General features: G+C 38.5%; 1 long non-coding RNA gene across 2 annotated transcripts in view; it reads left to right on the top strand.

Annotated features, from left to right (window-relative positions):
* LOC133246043 (uncharacterized) overlaps window positions 1–22,559 on the top strand; it is a 551,852-nt gene that overhangs the window by 326,714 nt on the left and 202,579 nt on the right. For both annotated transcript variants that reach the window (XR_009735878.1, XR_009735879.1), the window contains exon 4: window positions 21,366–21,447. This is a non-coding gene — a long non-coding RNA (uncharacterized LOC133246043). The remainder of the gene's footprint in view (window positions 1–21,365; window positions 21,448–22,559) is intronic.

Here is a 22,559-nt window from a genome sequence, read left to right as displayed (position 1 = left end):
TAGTGATGTTGAGCATCTTTTTATGTGCCTGTTAGCCATCTGCATTTTCTTTTTGGAAAAATGTCTATTCAGGGTCTTCTGTCCAGTTTTTAATCTGATTGTGTTTTCTTTTTTTTTTTTTTTTTGATGTTGAGTTGTGTGAGCAGTTTATACATTTTGGATATTAACCTCTTATCAGTTGTATCATTTGCAAATATCTTATCCCACTCAGTAGATTGTCTCCTTTTTAGTCAATGGTTTACGTTGCTGTGCAAAAGTTTTTAAGCTTCACTAGGTATCATTTTGACAGAATGTGGTCCACTGTAGAAGGGAAAGGCAAACCACTTCAGTATTCTTGCCTTGAGTACCCCATGAAAAGTATGAAAAGGCAAAAAGATAGGACACTGAAAGATGAACTCCCCAGGTAGGTAGGTGCCCAATATGCTACTGGAGATCAGTGGAGAAATAACTCCAGAAAGAATGAAGGGATGGAGCCAAAGCAAAAACAATACCCAGTTGTGGATGTGACTGGTGACAGAGGCAAGGTCCTATGCTGTAAAGAGCAATATTGCATAGGAACCTGGAATGTCAGGTCCATGAATCAAGGCAAATTGGAAGTCGTCAAACAGGAGATGGCAAGAGTGAACATCGACATTCTAGGAATCAGTGAACTAAGGTGGACTGGAATGGGTGAATTTAACTCAGATGACCATATATCTACTACTGTGGGCAGGAATCCCTTAGAAGAAATGGAGTAGCCATCATAGTCAACAAAAGAGTCCAAAATGCAGTACTTGGATGCAATCTCAAGAGAGACAGAATGATCTCTGTTCATTTCCAAGGCAAACCATTCAATATCACAGTAATCCAAGTCTGTGCCCCAACCGGTAATGCTGAAGAAGCTGAAGTTGAATGGTTCTATGAAGATCTACAAGAGATTCTAGAACTAACACCCAAAAAAGATGTCCTTTTCATTATAGGGGACTGGAATGCAAAAGTAGGAAGTCAAGAGCTACCTGGAGTAACAGGCAAATTTGGCCTTGGAGGACAGAATAAAGCACGGCAAAGGCTAATAGAGTTTTGCCAAGAGAGTGCATTGGTCCTAGTAAACACCCTCTTCCAACAACACAAGAGAAGACTCTACATATGGACATCACAAGATGGCCAACACCAAAATCGGATTGACTATATTCTTTGTTGCCAAAGATGGAGAAGCTGTATACAGTCAGCAGAAATAAGACCAGAAGCTGACTGTGGCTCAGATCATGAACTCCTTATTGCCAAATTCAGACTTAAATTGAGGAAAGTAGGGAAAACCACTAGACGATTCAGGTATGACCTAAATCAAATCCGTTATGATTATACAGTGGAAGTGAGAAATATATTTAAGGGACTAGCTCTGATAGAGTGCCTGATGAACTATGGATGGAGGTTTGTGGCACTGTACAGGAGACAGGGATCAAGACCATCCCCAAGAAAAGAAATGGAAAAAAGCAAAATGGCTGTCTAAGGAGGCCTTACAAATAGCTGTGAAAGAAGAGAAGCTAAAAGCAAAGGAGAAAAGGAAAGATATATCCATTTGAATGCAGAGTTCCAAAGAATAGCAAAGAGAGATAAGAAAGCCTTCCTCAGTGATCAATGCAAAGAAATAGAGGAAAACAATAGAATGGGAAAGACTAGAGATCTCTTCAAGAAAATCAAAGAAACCAAGGGAACATTTCATGCAAAGATGGGCTCAATAAAGGACAGAAATGGTAGGGACCTAACAGAAGCAGAAGATATTAAGAAGAGATGGCAAGAATACACAGAAGAACTATACAAAAAGATCTTCATGATCCAGATAATCATGATGGTGTGATCACTGACGTAGAGCCAGACATCCTGGAATGTGAACTCAAGTGGGCCTTAGAAAGCATCACTATGAACAAAGCTAGTGGAGGTGATGGAGTTCCAGTTGAGCTATTTCAAATCCTGAAAGATGATGCTGTGAAAGTGCTGCACTCAAAATCCCAGCAAATTTGGAAAACTCAGCGGTGGACACAGGACTCGAAAAAGTCAGTTTTCATTCCAATCCTAAAGAAAGGCAATGCCAAAGAATGCTCAAACTGCTGCACAATTGCACTCATCTCACACACTAGTAAAGTAATGCTCAAAATTCTCCAAGCCAGGCTTCAGCAATATGTGATCCATGAACTTCCAGATGTTCAAGCTGGTTTTAGAAAAGGCAGAGGAACCAGAGATCAAATTGCCAACATCCTTTGGATCATTAAAAAAGCAAAAGAGTTCCAGAAAAGCATCTATTTCTGCATTATCGACTATGCCAAAGTCTTTGACTGTGTGGATCACAATAAACTGTGGAAAATTCTTCAAGAGATGGGAATACCAGACCACCTGACCTGCCTCTTGAGAAATCTGTATGCAGATCAGGAAGCAACAGTTAGAAATGGACATGGGGAACAACAGACTGGTCCCAAATAGGAAAAGGAGTACATCAAGCCTGTCTATTGTCACCCTGCTTATTTAACTTATATGCAAAGTACATCATGAGAAAGGCTGGGCTGCAAGAAGCACAAGCTGGAATCAAGATTGCCGGGAGAAATATCAATAACCTCAGCTATGCAGATGACACCACCCTTATGACAGAAAGTGAGGAGAGTTAAAAAGTTGGCTTAAAGCTCAACAATCAGAAAACTAAAATCATGGCATCTGGTCCCATCACTTTATGGCAAATAGATGGGGAAACAGTGGCTGACTTTATTTTTGGGAGCTCCAAAATCACTGCAGATGGTGATTGCAGCCATGAAATTAAAGAATGCTTACTCCTTGGAAGGAAAGTTATGACCAACCTAGACAGCATATTAAAAAGCAGAGACATTACTTTGTCAATAAAGGTCCGTCTCGTCAAGGCTATGGTTTTTCCAGTAGTCGTGTTATGGATGTAAGAGTTGGACTATAAAGAAAGCTGAGTGCAGAAGAATTGATTATTTTGAACTGTGGTGTTGGAGAAGACTCTTGAGAGTTCCTTGGACTGCAAGGAGTTCCAACCAGTCCATCTTTAAAGGAGATCAATCCTGGGTGTTCATTGGAAGGACTGATGTTGAAGCTGAGACTCCAGTATTTTGGGCACCTGATGGGAAGAGCTGACTCATTTGAAAAGACCCTGATGCTGGGAAAGATTGAGGTCAGGAGGAGTAGGGGATGACAGGCAATGTGATGGTTGGATGGCATCACTGACTCAATGGACAGGGGTTTGGGTGAACTCTGGGAGTTGGTGATGGACAGGGAGGCATGGCGTGCTGCGGTTCATGGGGTCGCAAAGAGTCAGAAAGGAGTGATCGACTGAACTGAACTGAAATGAGCTCTAGTAAAAGCAGCTTAAATGTCTATCAACAGAGGAACGGATAAAGATATATACTCAACGAAATACTGCTGCTGCTAAGTTGCTTCAGTCATGTCTGACTCTGGGCAACCCCAGAGATGGCAGCCCACCAGGCTCCCCCATCCCTGGGATTTTCCAGGCAAGAACACTGGAGTGGGTCAATGAAATACTACCCAGCCATAAAAAACAAATGAGAATTTGCCATTTACAACAACATAGATGGACTTAGAGGATATTATGCTGAATGAAATAAGTCACAGAGAAAAACAGTGTATTATGTTACTTACACATGGAATCTAAAAAACCCAAACTAGTGAATATAACAAACAAGAGAGTCATAGATACAGAGAACAAACGGTTACCAAGGGGAAGGGGAGGGGCAATATACAGACAGGGAATTAAGAGATATAAACTATTATATATAAAATAAACTATAAGGATATATTGTACAACACAGGAAATACAGGCAATATTTTATAAGAACTCTAAATGGAAAATAACCTTTAAAAATTGTGAATCACCATATTGTACATCTGTAACTTATTATTTATAATGTACATCAACTATACTTCAGTTTAGCTAAAAGAATATTAGACATTTGTTTTAAAAAATTAAAAATTGTTTCCTTGGTTTGTTAGTTTCCGTTTAATTGTATCTTTTATATTTGAAAGTTTAAAGTCAGCCTGTATTCCTTGGCTCATGCCCTCCTTCCTCCAGCTTCAAAGCCAGGAACTGGCATCCCTCCAACCCTTCTTCCATAATTACATCTGCCTCTGACTCTTCTCTTCTGCCTCTCTCTTCCACTTGTACTAACCTTGTGATTATATCTGGCTAACCTGCATTCGAGGAGTGTCTCATTATAACAAGATCAGATGATCAGCCATCTAGCTGAAGCTTTATTATTCACAGATGTTGGAATTAGGATGTGTGCATGTCTGGTAGGCCATTATTCTGCTCTCCTTAATATTTTATTGTACTTTCTTTACCAGATACTACTTCTGTATACATCTCTATCTGTCCATCAAGCCATCTTATTTTTTTGTATGCATTTCAAAGTAAGTTGCAGACATTAGTATACTTCTACTGAAATACTTTTCAGTATAAGCATCATAAAGTAGGATTTATTGTTAACAATTTAAATTTTAAGGTAAAATGTACATACCAGAAAACACACAAATTTAAAATGTACATTTGCTGAATTTTAGCAAATGCATATAGATGTATAACCCTAAAGCAAATCAATATATAGAATGTTTGCATATGTTAGACCATCCTTGTGAACCTGGGATGAATACCACTTGATTATAATATATAATCTTTTTGTGTTAATTGGATTCAGTTTGTTAATATTTTGTTCAGAATTTTACATTGGTATTCATTCAAAATAGCCAAGACATGGAAACAAATGTCCATCAACAGATGAGTGGATAAAGAAAATGTGGTGTTGTGTGTGTGAGTATATATATTTGAGTCAGCCCTTGTAGTAACATGGATGGGTTAGAGATTATCATGCTCAGTGAAGTGAATCAGAAAGACAAGTATCATATGATATCACTGATACATAATATATGATATCACTTATATATGATAAAACTTTTATGCTATATCTAAAAGAAATGATATAAATGAACTTAATTACAAAACAGAAACAGACCCACAGACATAGGAAACAAACTTATGGTTACCACAGGGGAAAGTGAGGGGAGGGATAAATTAGGGGTTTGGGATTACTAGATATAAATAAATAACCAACAAGGTCTTACTATATAGCACAGGAAACTATATGCAATATCTTATAATAAACTATAATGGAAAACAAATTTGAAAGAATATAACTGAATCGCTTTGCTGTACACCTGAAAGTAACACAACAGTTTAAACCAACTCTACTTCAAAAAAATTTTTTATGAATCTTATGAAAAAATAAATGAAATATTAACATCACCTCTCATGGCCCCTTCCCAACCAATGTTCTGATTTTCTTTGCTGTACCATATGTTAGTTTTACCTGTTCTAAATCTTCATATAAATACTTACCATGATCATTTTAACATAAGACTTCATACACTCAGATTTTTTTGTTTTGTTTTTGATTGAGTTTAGTATTAGTAGTTCATTCCTTTTTACTGTTTTGTCATAGCTTTTCTATGAGAAAACTAGACAGTATATTCAAAAGCAGAGACATCACTTTGCTGACAAAGGTTTGTGTAATCAAAGCTATGGTTTTTCCAGGAGTCATGTAAGAATTCAAGAGTTGGACCATAAAGAAAGCTGAGCACTGAAGAATTAATGCTTTCAAACTATGATGCTGGAGAAGACTCTTGAGAGTCTCTTGGACAACAAGGAGATCAAACCAGTTAATTCTAAAGGAAATCAGCCATGAATATTCTTTGGAAGGACTGATGTTGAAACTGAAGCTGCAATAATTTGACCACCTGATGCGAAGAGCCAACTCATTGGAAAAGACCCTGATGCTGGGAAAGAATGAGGGCAGTAGGAGAAGAGGGCATCACAGATTCAATGGACATGAGTTTAAGCAAACTCTGGGAGATAGTGAAGGACAGAGAAGTCTGGCATGCTGAAGTTCATGGGGTCTCAAAGAGTCAGATACACCTTAGCAACTAAACAATCTTTTTATTGTGGATATTCCATTGTATTGACTGTCACTATTGCACAGTTGATAAACAAAAGATTTCCTTTAAAGGCTCTTAAAACTAAATCTGCTATGAAAATTCTTACAAAAGTCTTTTTATTTTATTTTTTAATGTTTATTTATTTTTAATTTAAATTTATTTATTTTAATTGGAGGCTAATTACAATATTGTATTGGTTTTGCCATACATCAACATGAATCTGCCACGGGTGTACACACGTTCCCCATCCTGAACCCCCCTCCCACCTCCCTCCCCATACCATCCCTCTGGGTCATCCCTGTGCACCAGCCCCAAGCATCCTATATCATGGATTGAACCTGAACTGGCAATTCGTTTCACATATGTTATTATACATGTTTCAATGCCATTCTCCCAGATCATCCCACCCTCGCCCTCTTCCACAGAGTCCAAAAGACTGTTCTATACATCTGTGTCTCTTTTGCTGTCTCGCATACAGGATTATCGTTATCATCTTTCTAAATTCCATATATATGTGTTAGTATACTGTATTGGTGTTTTTCTTTCTGGCTTACTTGACTCTATATAATCGGCTCCAGTTTCATCTACCTCATTAGAACTGATTCAAAAGTATTCTTTTTAATGTCTAATACTCCATTGTGTATATGTACCACAGCTTTCTTATCCATTCATCTGCTGATGGTCACATGTTTTTATTCCTCTTGGGTAAATACTCAGAATTGAACAATGGAGGAAGTGTATGTTTAGTTGTATGAGAAGTTTTGTTCTTGTTGTTCAGTCACTCAGTTATGTTTGACTCTTTGCCACCCCATGAACTGCAGCACTCCAGGCCTCCCTGTCCTTCCCCATCTCCTGGACCCTGCTCAAACTCATGTACATTGAGTCAATAATGCCATCCAACCATCTCATCCTCTGTTGTCCCCTTCTCCTCCTGCCTTCCATCTTTCCTAGCATCAGGATCTTTTCTAATAAGTCAGCTCTTTATATCAAGTGGCCAAAGTATTGGAGCTTCAGCTTCAGCATCAGTCCATCCACTGAATATTCAGGACTGATTTACTTTAGGATTGACTGGTCTGATCTCCTTGCAGTCCAAGATACTCTCAAGAGTCTACTTCAACACCACAGTTCAAAAGCATCAATTCTTTGGCGTTCAGCCTTCTTTATGATCCAACTCTCACACCAATACATGACTACTAGAAAAACCATAGCTTTGACTAGATGGACCTTTGTTGGCAAAGTAATGTCTCTAATTTTTAATATGCTATCTAGGTTTGTCATAGCTTTTCTTCCAATGAGAAACTTACAGCACTTAAATAATTGTATTATTTTACACTCCTACCAACAGTGTATAAGTACAGTTACTCTAAGTTCTTGTCAGTATTTGATGTCAGTGTTGTTGATTTTAGCCATTTTGGCTAATTTGTTTCCCCCCATAGTTCCTTGTGTTGTAACAGGTTCTTTATTTGATATCTCTCTTGTTTATTAAGATAGGCATTTGTTGCTATGAACTCCCCTCTTAGACCTGCTTTTGCTGGATCCCAAATGTTTTTGTATGTTGTATTTTCACTTGTCTTTTAATGTTTTCTGATTTTTTTCTTTCACCCATTGGTTGTTAAGGAGCATGTTGTTTAATCCCTATGTATTTATGAATTTTCCAGTTTTCTTACAATTTCTTTATAGTTTCATACCATAATGGTCAGAAATGATGCTTGACTTGTTTTAAAAGTCTCTTAAAATATTTGAGACTTGTCCTGTGGCCTAATATATGCTCTCTCCTGGAGAATGTTCCATGTGTACTTCAGAAGAATAAGTATTGTAAATGCCTTTGGATGAAATGTTCTGTAAATATCTCTCAAGTCTATTTGGTCTAATCTGCTTTAAGTCCAGTGTTTGCTTATTGGTTTGCTGTATGGATGATCTATCCATTACTGAAAATGGGGTATTATAGTCCCTTACTATTACAATTACTGTCTGCTGTCTGTTTCTTCCTTTAGGGCTATTAATATTTACTGTATAGATTTAGGTGTTTATATTGGGTACATAAATATTTACACATGTTATATCCTGTTAGATTGACCCCTTTATCATTATATAATTACCTTTCTTACCTCTTACTGCAGTCTTAAAGACTAAGAATAGCTCCTCTTGTTGTCTTTTGGTTTCTACTAATATTTGCATGCAATGTCTTTTCCTATCTCTTCACTTGCAGCCTATGTATATCCTTAAAGCTGAAGTGAGTTCTCTTGTTAGCAATATATAGTTGGGCTTTAGGTTTTTCCCCCATTTTCCACACTTTATGCCTTTTAATTGGAGCATTTATTCCATTACATTTAAAATAATTATTGAAAGGTATGGATTTACTGCTACCATTTTAAAAAATGGTTTTCTGGATGTTTCGTAGTCCTCTCCCCCCACCCCCCCCCCCTTTTTTCCTTCTCTTGCTCTCTTCCCTTGTGATTTGATGACATTCTGTAGTGGTATGCTTAAATTCCTTTCTTTTTATGTCTATTAGAGGTGTTTGCTTTGTGTTTACTATGAGGCTTAATTAAAATATAGATATAATAGTATATTTTAAGTTGTAGACAACTTAAGTTCAAATGAATACAAAAGCTCTGCATTATTACTCTCCTCCCCCCTTTTTATTTTTATTTTTTGACATCACAATTTATTTCTTTTTATCTTGTGTATTCTTGGCAAATTACATAGTTATAGTAAGTAATACTTTTTAAACTTCACACCAGTTTCATAATTCATTTGCCTACTACCATTACAACATTAGAGTATTCTAAATTTAACTGCATTTTATCTTTACTGATGTTTATGCTTTCATGTGTTTTCCTGTTACTTCTCTTCACACTTCTATTTCAGCTTGAGGAAATCCTTTAACATTTCCTGTAAGGCCAGTACTGTGGTAATAAACTTCTTCTGCTTTTCTTTGTCTGGAAAACACGATCTCTCCTTTAGTTCTGGAGAACAATTTTGGTGGGTAGAGTATTCTTGTTTGGCAGGATTTTCCTTTCAACACTTTGAATATATCATGTCCCTTCTGGCCTGCAAATCTTCTGAAAAATCTACTGATAGTCTTCTGGGGGTTCCCTTATATATATCAAGTTGTTTTGCTCTTGCTGCTTTTAATATTCTCTCCATGTGTTTAACTTTTCACGTTTTAATTAGAATGTGTCTTGCTGTGGGTCTCTTTGGGTTCATCTTATTTGAAACTCCCTGGGCTTCCTGGATATGAATATCTATTCCTTCCCTCAGGTTAGGGATGTTTTCAACTGTTATTTCTTTGAGCAAGCTTTCTGCCTCTTTCTCGCTCTCAATTCTCCTTCTGGGACCCCTATAATGTGAGTATTTGTCTGCTTTATGGTGAATCTCTTAAACTGTCTTCACCTTTTTTCATTTTTTAAAAAATTACAATCCTCTGCTTAAATTCCATTGCCTTGCTTTCCGGTTCATTGATATTTTCATTTGCTTCATCTATTCTGCTGCTAAACCCTTTCTTTTTGAATTTTTTAGTTCAATTATTATATTCTTAAGCTCTGTGATTTCTGTTAGGTAGTTTCTTTTTTTAAATTCATTTTTATTTTTTAATTTTATTTTATTTTTAAACTTTACAATATTGTATTAGTTTTGCCAAATATTGAAATGAATCCGCCACAGGGGTACATGTGTTCCCCATCCTGAACCCTCCTCCCTCCCCATACCATCCCTCTGGGTTGTCCCAGTGCACCAGCCCCAAGCATTCAGTATCGTGCATCTAACCTGGACTGGCAACTCATTTCATAAATGATATTATACATGTTTCAATGCCATTCTCCCAAATCTTCCCACCCTCTCCCTCTCCAACAGAGTCCAAAAGACTGTTCTATACATCAGTGTCTCTTTTGCTGTCTCATACACAGGGTTATTGTTACCATCTTTCTAAATTCCATATATATGTGTTAGTATACTATATTGGTGTTTTTCTTTCTGGCTTACTTCACTCTGTATAATAGGCTCCAGTTTCATCCACCTCATTAGAACTGATTCAAATGTATTCTTTTTAATGGCTGAGTAATACTCCATTGTGTATATGTACCACAGCTTTCTTTATCCATTCATCTGCTGATGGACATCTAGGTTGCTTCCATGTCCTGGCTATTATAAACAGTGCTGCGATGAACACTGGGGTACACGTGTCTCTTTCCTTCTGGTTTCCTCAGTGTGTATGCCCAGCAGTGGGATTGCTGGATCATAAGGCAGTTCTATTTCCAGTTTTTTAAGGAATCCCCACACTGTTCTCCATAGTGGCTGTACTAGTTTGCATTCCCACCAACAGTGTAAAAGGGTTCCCTTTTCTCCACACCTTCTCCAGCATTTATTGCTTGTAGACTTTTGGATTGCAGCCATTCTGACTGGTGTGAAATGGTACCTCATTGTGGTTTTGATTTGCATTTCTCTGATAATGAGTGATGTTGAGCATCTTTTCAAGTGTTTGTTAGCCATCTGTATGTCTTCTTTGGAGAAATGCCTATTTAGTTCTTTGGCCCATTTTTTGATTGGGTCATTTATTTTTCTGGAGTTGAGCTGTAGGATTTGCTTGTATATTTTTGAGATTAGTTGTTTGTCAGTTGCTTCATTTGCTATTATTTTCTCCCATTCTGAAGGCTGCCTTTTCACCTTGCTAATAGTTTCCTTTGATGTGCAGAAGCTTTTAAGTTTAATTAGGTCCCATTTGTTTATTTTTGCTTTTATTTCCAATATTCTGGGAGGTGGGTCATAGAGGATCCTGCTGTGATGTATGTTGGAGACTGTTTTGCCTATGTTCTCCTCTAGGAGTTTTATAGTTTCTGGTCTTATGTTTAGATCTTTAATCCATTTTGAGTTTATTTTTGTGTATGGTGTTAGAAAGTGTTCTAGTTTCATTCTTTTACAAGCGGTGGACCAGATTTCCCAGCACCACTTGTTAAAGAGATTGTCTTTAATCCATTGTATATTCTTGTCTCCTTTGTCAAAGATAAGGTGTCCATATGTGCATGGATTTATCTCTGGGCTTTCTATTTTGTTCCATTGATCTATATTTCTGTCTTTGTGCCAGTACCATACTGTCTTGATAACTGTGGCTTTGTAGTAGAGCCTGAAGTCAGGTAGGTTGATTCCTCCAGTTCCATTCTTCTTTCACAAGATCGCTTTGGCTATTCGAGGTTTTTGGTATTTCCATACAAATTGTGAAATTATTTGTTCTAGCTCTGTGAAGAATACCGTTGGTAGCTTGATAGGGATTGCATTGAATCTATAAATTGCTTTGGGTAGTATACTCATTTTCACTATATTGATTCTTCCAATCCATGAACATGGTATATTTCTCCATCTATTAGTGTCCTCTTTGATTTCTTTCACCAGTGTTTTATAGTTTTCTATATATAGGTCTTTAGTTTCTTTAGGTAGATATATTCCTAAGTATTTTATTCTTTCCGTTGCAATGGTGAATGGAATTGTTTCCTTAATTTCTTTCTGTTTTCTCATTATTAGTGTATAGGAATGCAAGGGATTTCTGTGTGTTGATTTTATATCCTGCAACTTTACTATAGTCATTGATTAGTTCTAGTAATTTTCTGGTGGAGTCTTTAGGGTTTTCTATGTAGAGGATCATGTCATCTGCAAATAGAGTTTTACTTCTTCTTTTCCAATTTGGATTCCTTTTATTTCTTTTTCTGCTCTGATTGCTGTGGCCAAAACTTCTAAAACTATGTTGAATAGTAATGGTGAAAGTGGGCACCCTTGTCTTGTTCCTGACTTTACAGGGAATGCTTTCAATTTTTCACCATTGAGGATAATGTTTGCTGTGGGTTTGTCATATATAGCTTTTATTATGTTGAGGTATGTTCCTTCTATTCCTGCTTTCTGGAGAGTTTTTATCATAAATGGATGTTGAATTTTGTCAAAGGCTTTCTCTGCATCTATGGAGATAATCATATGGCTTTTATTTTTCAATTTGTTAATGTGGTGTATTACATTGATTGATTTGCAGATATTGAAGAATCTTTGCATCCCTGGGATAAAGCCCACTTGGTCATGGTGTATGATCTTATTAATGTGTTGTTGGATTCTGATTGCTAGAATTTTGTTAAGGATTTTTGCATCTATGTTCATCAGTGATATTGGCCTGTAGTTTTCTTTTTTTGTGGCATCTTTGTCAGGTTTTGGTATTAGGGTGATGGTGGCCTCATAGAATGAGTTTGGAAGTTTACCTTCCTCTGCAATTTTCTGGAAGAGTTTGAGTAGGATAGGTGTTAGCTCTTCTCTAAATTTTTGGTAGAATTCAGCTGTGAAGCCATCTGGACCTGGGCTTTTGTTTGCTGGAAGATTTTTTTTTTATTATAGTTTCAATTTCCATGCTTGTGATGGGTCTGTTAAGATTTTCTATTTCTTCCTGGTCCAGTTTTGGAAAGTTGTACTTTCCTAAGAATTTGTCCATTTCTTCCAAGTTGTCCATTTTATTGGCATATAATTGCTGATAGTAGTCTCTTATGATCCTTTGTATTTGTGTGTTGTCTGCTGTGATCTCTTCATGTTCATTTCTAATTTTATTGATTTGATTTTTCTCCCTTGTTTCTTGATGAGTCTGGCTAATGGTTTGTCAATTTTATTTATCCTTTCAAAGAACCAGCTTTTCGCTTTGTTGATTTTTGCTATGGTCTCTTTTGTTTCTTTTGCATTTATTTCTGCCCTAATTTTTAAGATTTCTTTCCTTCTAGTAACCCTGGGGTTCTTCATTTCTTCCTTTTCTAGTTGCTTTAGGTGTAGAGTTAGGTTATTTATTTGACTTTTTTCTTGTTTCTTGAGGTATGCCTGTATTGCTATGAACTTTCCCCTTAGGACTGCTTTTACAGTGTCCCACAGGTTTTGGGTTGTTGTGTTTTCATTTTCATTCATTTCTATGCAAATTTTGATTTCTTTTTTGATTTCTTCTGTGATTTGTTGGTTATTCAGCAGTGTGTTGTTCAGCCACCATGTGTTGAAATTTTTAGTAGTTTTTCTCCTGTAATTGAGATCTAATCTTACTGCATTGTGGTCAGAAAAGATGCTTGGAATGATTTCTATTTTTTTGAATTTACCAAGGCTAGATTTATGGCCCAGGATGTGATCTATCCTGGAGAAGGTTCCATGTGCGCTTGAGAAAAAGGTGAAATTCATTGTTTTGAGGTGAAATGTCCTATAGATATCAATTAGGTCTAACTGGTCTATTGCATCATTTAAAGTTTGTGTTTTCTTGTTAATTTTCTGTTTAGTTGATCTATCCATAGGTGTGAGTGGGGGTATTGAAGTCTCCCACTATTATTGTGTTATTGTTAATTTCTCCTTTCATCCTTGTTAGCATTTGTCTTACATATTGCGGTGCTCCCGTGTTGGGTGCATATATATTTATAATTGTTATATCTTCTTCTTGGATTGATCCTTTGATCATTATGTAGTGATCATCTTTGTCTCTTTTCACAGCCTTTGTTTTAAAGTCTATTTTATCTGATATGAGTATTGCTACTCCTGCTTTCTTTTGGTTCCTGTTTGCATGGAAAATCTTTTTCCAGCCCTTCACTTTCAGTCTGTATGTGTCCCCTGTTTTGAGGTGGGTCTCTTGTAGACAACATATGTAGGGGTCTTGTTTTTGTATCCATTCAGCCAGTCTTTGTCTTTTGGTTGGGGCATTCAACCCATTTACGTTTAAGGTAATTACTGATAAGCATGATCCTGTTGCCATTTACTTTACTGTTTTGGTTCGAATTTATACACCATTTTTGTGTTTCCTGTCTAGAGAATATCCTTTAGTATTTGTTGGAGAGCTGGTTTGGTGGTGCTGAACTCTCTCAGCTTTTGCTTGTCTGTAAAGCTTTTGATTTCTCCTTCATATTTGAATGAGATCCTTGTTGGGTACAATAATCTGGGCTGTAGGTTATTTTCTTTCATCTTTTTAAGTATGTCTTGCCATTCCCTCCTGGCTTGGAGAGTTTCTATTGAAAGATCAGCTGTTATCCTTATGGGAATTCCCTTGTGTGTTATTTGTTGTTTTTCCCTTGCTGCTTTTAATATTTGTCCTTTGTGTTTGATCTTTGTTAATTTGATTAATATGTGTCTTGGGGTGTTTCACCTTGGGTTTATCCTGTTTGGGACTCTCTGGGTTTCTTGGACTTGGGTGATTATTTCCTTCCCCATTTTAGGGAATTTTTCAACTATTATCTCCTCAAGTATTTTCTCATGGTCTTTTTGTCTTCTTCTTCTGGGACCCCTATGATTCGTATGTTGTAGCGTTTAATATTGTCCTGGAGGTCTCTGAGATTGTCCTCATTTCTTTTAATTCGTTTTTCTTTTTTCCTCTCTGATTCATTTATTTCTACCATTCTATCTTCTAATTCACTAATCCTATCTTCTTCCTCTGTTGTTATACTTTTTTTGCCTCCAGAGTGTTTGTAATTTCATTTATTGCATTATTCATTATATATTGACTCTTTTTTATTTCTTCTGGTCCTTGTTAAACCTTTCTTGCATCTTCTCAATCCTTGTCTCCAGGCTATTTATCTGTGATTCCATTTTGATTTCAAGATTTTGGATCAATTTCACTATCATTATTTGGAATTCTTTATCAGGTAGACTCCTTATCTCTTCCTCTTTTGTTTGGTTTGGTGGGCATTTATCCTTTTCCTTTACCTGCTGGGTATTCCTCTGTCTCTTAATATTGTTTAAATTGCTGATTTTGGGGTGTCCTTTCTGTATTCTGGCAGTTTGTGGAGTTCTCTTTATTGTGGCATTTCCTCGCTGTGTGTGGGTTTGTACAGGTGGCTTGTCAAGGTTTCCTGGTTAGGGAAGCTTGTGTCGGTGTTCTGGTGGGTGGAGCTGTATTTCTTCTCTCTGGAGTGCAATGAAGTGTCCAGTAATGAGTTATGAGATGTCTATGGTTTTGGGGTGACTTTGGGCAGCCTATATCTTGAGCTCAGGGCTGTGTTCCTTTGTTGCTGGAGAATTTGCTTGGTATGTCTTGCCCTGGAACTTGTTGGCCCTTGTGTGGTGCTTGGTTTCAGTGTAGGTATGGAGGCGTTTGATGAGCTCCTGTCAATTAATGTTCCTTGGAGTCGGGAGTTCCCTGGAGTCAGGGTTTGGACTTAAGCCTCCTGTTTCCAGTTATCGGTCTTATTTTTACAGTAGTTTCAAAACTTCTCCTTCTATACAGCAACATTGATAAAACATCTACATTAAAGATGAAAAGTTTCTCTACCGTGAGGGTCACCCACAGAGGTTCACAGCGTTACATGGAGAAGAGAAGAGGGAGGAGGGAGTTAGAGGTGACCCAAATGAGATGAGGTGGAATCAATAGAGGAGAGAGTGGGCTAGCCAGTAATCACTTCCTTATATGCACTTCACAACTGGACCGCTCAGAGATGTTCACGGAGTTATACAGAGAAGAGAAGACGGAGGAAGGAGACAGAGGTGGCCAGGAGGATAAAAGGGGGGAATGAAATGGAGGGAGACAGATCCAGCCAATAATCAGTTCCCTAAATGTTCTCCACCGTCTGGAACACACAGAAATTCACAGAGTTGGGTAGAGTAGAGAGGGGTTAGGGAGGAGACACAGGCGACCTGGTGGAGAGAAAGGAGAGTCCAAAGGGAGAGAGAGCAGTCAAGCCAGTAATCTCGCTCCCTAGTGAAAAATGGGTACTGAAGATTGGGTTCTTAAAGGTACAAAATTGGTAACAAATACATAAAAGCAAAAATTAAAAATCTAGAGTAGAGTTTGGAATTTCAAAAATACGATGTTAAAGAAAAGAAGGAAAAGAGAGAAAAAATGAACAAACAAAAACAAACAAGGTCGTGAAAATTATAAAGAAAATATAGATACAAAGTTGATAACTAATACCAAAAAGCAAAAGTTAAAAACCTAGTGTAGAGTTTGGAATTTCAAAAATACAATGTTAAAAAAAAGAAGAAAAAGAAAGAGAGGAAAAAAAAAAAAACCCAAAAAACAAAAAAACAAAGTTGCAAAAATTATAAAGAAAATACAGGTACAAAATTGATATCAAATACCAAAAAACATAAATTAAAAATCTAGAGTAGAGTTTGGAATTTCAGATATACAATGTTATATAAAAGAAGAGAAAGAAACAGAGAAAAAAAAAAGTCACAGAAATTATAAAAAAAACTATAGGTACAAAATTGATAACAAATACCAAAAAGCTAAAATTGAAAATCTAAAGTAGAGTTTGGAATTTCAAAAATACAATGTTAAAGAAAAAAGAAAAAAAAAAAACAAGGTCAAAAAAAAAAATATATGAAGTTTGTTGTAAAAAAAAAAAATAGGGTCTTTTTTTTTTTTGCAAATAGGTTATAAAAGTGAAAATTAAAGGAATAATAGAGGACTTAAAAATTTTTTTTAATTAAAAAAAAAAGAAAGAATGATCGTAAAAATAGTAAAAATATATCAAGGACTTTCTCTGGTTTTCTTGTGAGTATTGTGGGTTCAGTTCATTTTTGGTTAGTTCCTTGGTCCGACTTATATTTCTCAAGATCTATAGGCCCCTTCCTATGTAGTTGGTACTAACCACAGGGTTTTAATCTATTGCCTGTAGCTTCCAGGGTGTTTCCCTCTGTTATAGCTTCTTCTGTTTGCTGGTCTCTTCAGTGTCTGGTTTCCGCCCTGACAGAAAGGGGATGGTGGACGACACTTTTTTTTTTTTTTTTTTTTTAGGCTCACTTGTTCAGTTGCGCTGTGGGGAGGGAGGGAGAGAAGCTGCAAACGAATAACACTGGCGTGTGCTCGCAGTGCCTCAGCCACACTGGGTTTGCCCACGCTCACGGCATGTTGTAGCCTCCCTGCCCACACTGCTCAGGCTCTAGGTTGCTCCGCCGGGAACCGTCCGTGGCCGGCCCTGGGCTGCCTGCACCTCCCAGGTCCAAGCCGCTCAGGTTCAGGCACTCGTGTAGTCCTCAGAGGAGCAGACTCGGTTGGGCCTGCATTTTGTGCTCTTCCCACGTCCGAGCAGCTCAGGTGATGAGGTGTTTGGCAAGCGCGATTGCTGGGACTTATTGCCTCCTCGCCTCTCGGTTATCTAGGTGTACAACCGGCGCACCTTCTCAGGCAGATGTTGACCGTCCAGACCCCCAAGAAGTTTTACTTAGCAAAGAAGCCTGCTTACAGTTTTATAGATAATGTCTCTGGGGCTGCGATTGCCCCCTTCCGGCTCTGGCTGCCTGTCACCGGAGGGGGAAGGTCTGCAGCTGGCTATCTCTGTTCAGTCCTTTGTTCCGTGCGCGGGCCTGGCGGTGTCTTAGGTTAGGGCTGGCTTTTCGCGTGGTAGATATCCCACAGTCTGGTTTGCTAGCCCAAATTATTTCGCTCAGATAGCGCTCAGGGTATTCAGGCCAGGTCCTTACTCTAAGCGATGCAGCCCGCGCCACGCCTCCCTGCCCAGTCCCCGCTTGCTAATGGCCTGTGCAGGCGTCTGCACTGCTTCTCCGCTGGGGGAGTTACCGTAGGGCTCGCAATCTATGGGTTTTCATTGTTTATTTATTTTTCCTCCCTGTTATGTTGCCCTCTGTGCTTCCAAAGCTCGGCACAGATTCGGCAGTGAGAAGGTTTCCTGGTGTTTGGAAACTTCTCTTTTAAGACTCCCTTCCCGGGATGGAACTCCGTCCCTCCCTCTTTTGTCTCTTTTTTTTTGTCTTTTATATTTTTTCCTACCTCCTTTCGAAGACTTGGGTTGCTTTTCTGGGTGCCTGATGTCCTCTGCCAGTATTCAGAAGTTGTTTTGTGGACTTTACTTGGCTTTTAAATGTTCTTTTGATGAATTTGTGGGGGAGAAAGTGTTCTCCCTGTCCTACTCCTCTGCCATCTAGGCTCCTCCCCCTTGGTAGTTTCTTATATTTTCTTTTTTTGTTTTTATTATTATTTTGTTCACCCATCATTCTCATGACTTTGGCAAGCACTTTTACGACCATTATTTTGAACTCTTTATCAGCTAAGTCACTTATCTCCATTTCATTAAGGTCTGTTTCTGAAATTTAATTTTGTTTTGTTTAGAACACAATCCCTCTGTTTCTTCATTTTTCTTAACTCTCTGTGTTGTTCTCTGTGCTTTAGATAAAACATTCATCTCTCATAGTCTTGAAGGAATCCTCTCTCATGGGAAATGAACCTTATTCACCCTGGCTTTAGATCTCAAACTTCATGATTATTCAAGCAGTTCTGTGTTCTTAGTGGTTCCCAGGAATTGAAGATGTGCCAAGATCATCAATTAGTTTCCTGAAGGGAAAGAATTTCAGTCAGTCAGTTCAGTTGCTCAGTCATGTCCAACTCTTTGTGACCCCATGGACTGCAGCATGCCAGGCCTCCCTGTCCATTACCAACTCCCAGAGTTTGCTCAAACTCATGTCCACTGAGTCAGTGATGCCATCCAACCATCTCATTGTATGTCATCCCCTTCTCCTCCTGCCTTCAATCTTTCCCAGCATCAGGATCTTTTCCAATGAGTTAGTTCTTTGGATCAGGTGGCCAAAGTATTGGAGTTTCAGCATCAGCATCAGTCCTTCTAATGAATATTCAGGACTGATTGCCTTTAGGATAGACTGGTTTGATCTCCTTGCAGTCCAAGGGACTCTCAAGAGTCTTCTCTAACACCACAATTCAAAAACATCATTTCTTTAGCGCTCAGCTTTCTTTATAGTCCAACTCTCACATCCATACATGACTACTGGAAAAACCATAGCTTTGACTAGATGGACCTTTGTTGGCAAAGTAATGTCTCTGCTTTTTAATATGCTGTCTAAGTTTGTCATAACTTTTCTTCCAAGGAGCAAGTGTCTTAATTTCATGGCTGCAGTCACCACCTGCAGTGATTTTGGAGCCCAAGAAAATAAAGTTTGTCACTGTTTCCACTGTTTCCCCATCTATTTGCTATGAAGTGATGGGATAAGATGCCATGATCTTGGTTTTCTGAATGTTGAACTTTAAGCCAACTTTTTCACTCTCCTCTTTCATTTTCATCAAGGGGCTTTTTAGTTTTTCTTCGCTTTCTGTCATACAGGTGGTTTCATCTGCATATCTGAGGTTATTGATATTTCTCCCAGCAATCTTGATTCTAGCTTGTGTATCCTCCAGCCCAGCATTTCTCATGATGTACTCTGCGTATAAATTAAATAAGCAGGGTGACAATAGACAGCCCTGATGTACTCCTTTTCCTATTTGGAACTGGTCTGTTGGTCCATGTCCATTTCTAACTGTTGTTTCCTGACCTGCATACAGATTTCTCAAGAGGCAGGTGAGGTGGTCTGGTATTCCCATATCTTTCAGAATTTTCTACATTCTGTTGTGATCCACACAGTCAAAGGCTTTGGCATAGTCAATAAAGCAGAAATAGATGTTTTTCTGGAACTCTCTTGCTTTTTCAATAATCCAACAGATGTTGGCAATTTGATCTGGTTCCTCTGCCTTTCCTAAATCCAGCTTGAACATCTGGAAGTTCACAGTTCATGTACTGTTGAAGCCTAGCTTGGAGAATTTTGAGCGTTACTTTACTAGCGTATGATATTGGCTGTTTGGAAGCCAAATCCACAGGCAGCATCTTTTAAAGTATACAGATCAACTTCCTTAGGGAAATACTAGGAAATGGACATATCTCTGCACCCTGTGTGCAAAGCCCTAGGGAATAACAAGATAAGAGCTGTTCCTAGTAATAGTGAACATAAGGTCTGCTGGCTGCCAGAACCAGGCAGTCAAGGGCTATTGTACCCTGGGTGACAGCTGCAGAGGCCATGGCACCAGATATTTACACAAGATTTTTTAGGGAAATACTGGTGACTTGTTGGGGGGTGGCATGAAGGTGGTGCTTTCCAATCTCAGGAGAGATGTAGTCAGCCCCCAGATTTGTGTTAAATTAGAAGCCTGACCCTCAAACTGCAGATTTTAAAAATAAGCATATAGATCTCTTTCAGGGAAATGGGTTTCTAGTTCAGTCTGCTGCCTCTGTGCTGAGTTCACAAAGGAAGAGGAGGGGGGATAACACTGTAAATCCTCAGGAACCCAGTTTTCTATAGCCTTGTGGGTCTTTTGAATGCAATCCCCACTGAATATCAGAGTTAGGTGTTTTGGAGCCCATCCCTTGGGTGCAAGCCTTAAAATTTGAGGTGCTAAATGTTGAATAGGTCCAAACCCTTTACTTCTCAAGGTGAAGTTGGAAGTTGTGAGTTCTTTTCCAATTGTATGTCACTGTTCTGAGCATTGGGTTTATGACAAGATTGCATCTCAGCCTCTCCTAGCCATTTAAGTACGGGTGTTTTCTCATTTGCCTGATGTATATGAGTTACTCAGCTAGTTTCTGGATTTCTTTCAGAAGGAATTATTCCCTATGTAACTGTAGATTCTGTGCATCCATGTCAGGATGTTAGTTCAAGAGCGTCTTATGTTGCTTTCTTGAACTAGAACTTCAGAACAGCTATATTTTTAAAAGCCTCCCTCAGTTCAGTTCAGTTCAGTCACTCAGTCGTGTCCGACTCTTTGCTACCCCATGAATTGCAGCACGCCAGGCCTCCCTGTCCATCACCAACTCCTGGAGTTCCCTCAGACTCACGTCCATTGAGTCAGTGATGCCATCCAGTCATCTCATCCTCTGTCATCCCCTTCTCCTCCTGCCCCCAATCCCTCCCAGCATCAGAGTCTTTTCCAATGAGTCAACTCTTCACATGAGGTGGCCAAAGTACTGGAGTTTCAGCTTTAACATCATTCCCTCCAAAGAAATCCCAGGGCTGATCTCCTTCAGAATGGACTGGTTGGATCTCCTTGCAGTCAAGGGACTCTCAAGAGTCTTCTCCAACACCACAGTTCAAAATAATCAATTCTTCGGCACTCAGCCTTCTTCACAGTCCAACTCTCACATCCATACATGACCACAGGAAAAACCATAGCCTTGACTAGACAGACCTTTGTTGGCAAAGTAATGTTTCTGCTTTTGAATATGCTATCTAGGTTGGTCATAACTTTTCTTCCAAGGAGTAAGCATCTTTTAATTTCATGGCTGCAGTCACCATCTGCAGTGATGTTGGAGCCCAGAAAAATAAAGTCTGACACTGTTTCCACTGTTTCCCCATCTATTTCCCATGAAGTTATGGGACCGGATGCCATGATCTTCGTTTTCTGAATGTTGAGCTTTAAGCCAACTTTTTCACTCTCCACTTTCACTTTCATCAAGAGGCTTTTTAGTTCCTCTTCACTTTCTGCCATAAGGGTGGTGTCATCTGCATATCTGACAATCATAATTTGTTGACTAGGTTAAGATTCTTCATTCTAAATTCTGATCTGAAGAGCTGGGGTAGGTTTCCTAAGGTATTCATTATTGTCTCTTGTTCCACAGGAGTCTTTTCAATGAACTAGAGAAAGGAAAGCACATCTTCCCATTTAGAAGTCCACGTTCCCACAGGCGGAATATTTTACAGGTAGGTCTACTGATTTGGAATTAAGATAAATGGGCCTGGAGAAGGCAGGCATGAGACAAATAGCTGAGAAATGTCTCTCAACCTAGAAAAAATTAAGGACCAACCTGAGTTGCTGGATATTTTAATTGGAACTGTTATTGGATCAGGTCCTGTTATTGGCCACTTATAAAGTCGAACTCACAAATGATAGAAAAAGAAGTTGCTTTTATCAGAATACTAGCAATCTGGGGAGATGGTGGACTCATTATCTGCCAAAAACCGTCTCTAAATATTCTGCTTGGCCATGAAAACTTTTAAAGGGAAACAAGGAAGTAATCTTAGTTAATCATTGAGATAGTCAGAGTCATCACCATCCCCCACTGTGTGCAGGCTTGTGTTCTCTTCATGGTCTTTCTTTAGATGCTATCTTGTTCACTCAGTTTTTTCATGAACTTACTGAAGGGGAATCTAGGGAAGAGATCTGGTCATCTGTTTATTATGTAGTCTTCATTTCTATTTCTTTTATTTATGGAATGAATCATCAGATTAGAAAAACTATTGTGTGACGAAAAGATTTGAAAGGTGTGCTGGGGCTGGAGATGAGTAGAGAATGGAGGTGCCTGCTTTAAGGTTAGTGACAAGGCAAAGGGTACCTCTTGCAGAGAGCTCTTTCCTGAAAAGAGCTTTATTCTACCAAAAGCTACTTATGGAACTGATGGAATAATAGAAGTTGGGGACTGTTTATTTTTGGCTAGTGAAAACTAACCATTGGTTGTTGAGAGACAGGTAGGTTAATAAGAGCAGCAAATCCATCACAAAGTTGTTGAATTTAAGAAAGGATGGGGTGCTGAAGTTTGATGGCCATACTACATATGAATAAATTTGGGCAGGTCAGTACCTCTAGAGCTTGGAGTCTGAGGGCAGGTGAGTGCTCCATAGAGAATTTCCCAATCTGACACTGACACGTTTGATGCTCAGATGGCCTTGATTTCTTTACCTTAATCAGTCATGGGACAGAGTGCCATATCTGTGGATTGCAGTGGGCTTTTTGACTTGGAAGGTGGTTGATCACACATGAACTGGGATACCCTGATTTATGTCAGTCGTTCAAATCATTGTTTACACCTGTTGAC

The sequence above is a fragment of the Bos javanicus genome, chromosome 4 (genome assembly GCF_032452875.1).
Source record: "Bos javanicus breed banteng chromosome 4, ARS-OSU_banteng_1.0, whole genome shotgun sequence".
In the NCBI taxonomy this organism is placed as follows: domain Eukaryota; kingdom Metazoa; phylum Chordata; class Mammalia; order Artiodactyla; family Bovidae; genus Bos; species Bos javanicus.
Note: the sequence above shows the minus strand (reverse complement) of the source record. Positions and strands in the feature narration are given on the sequence as shown.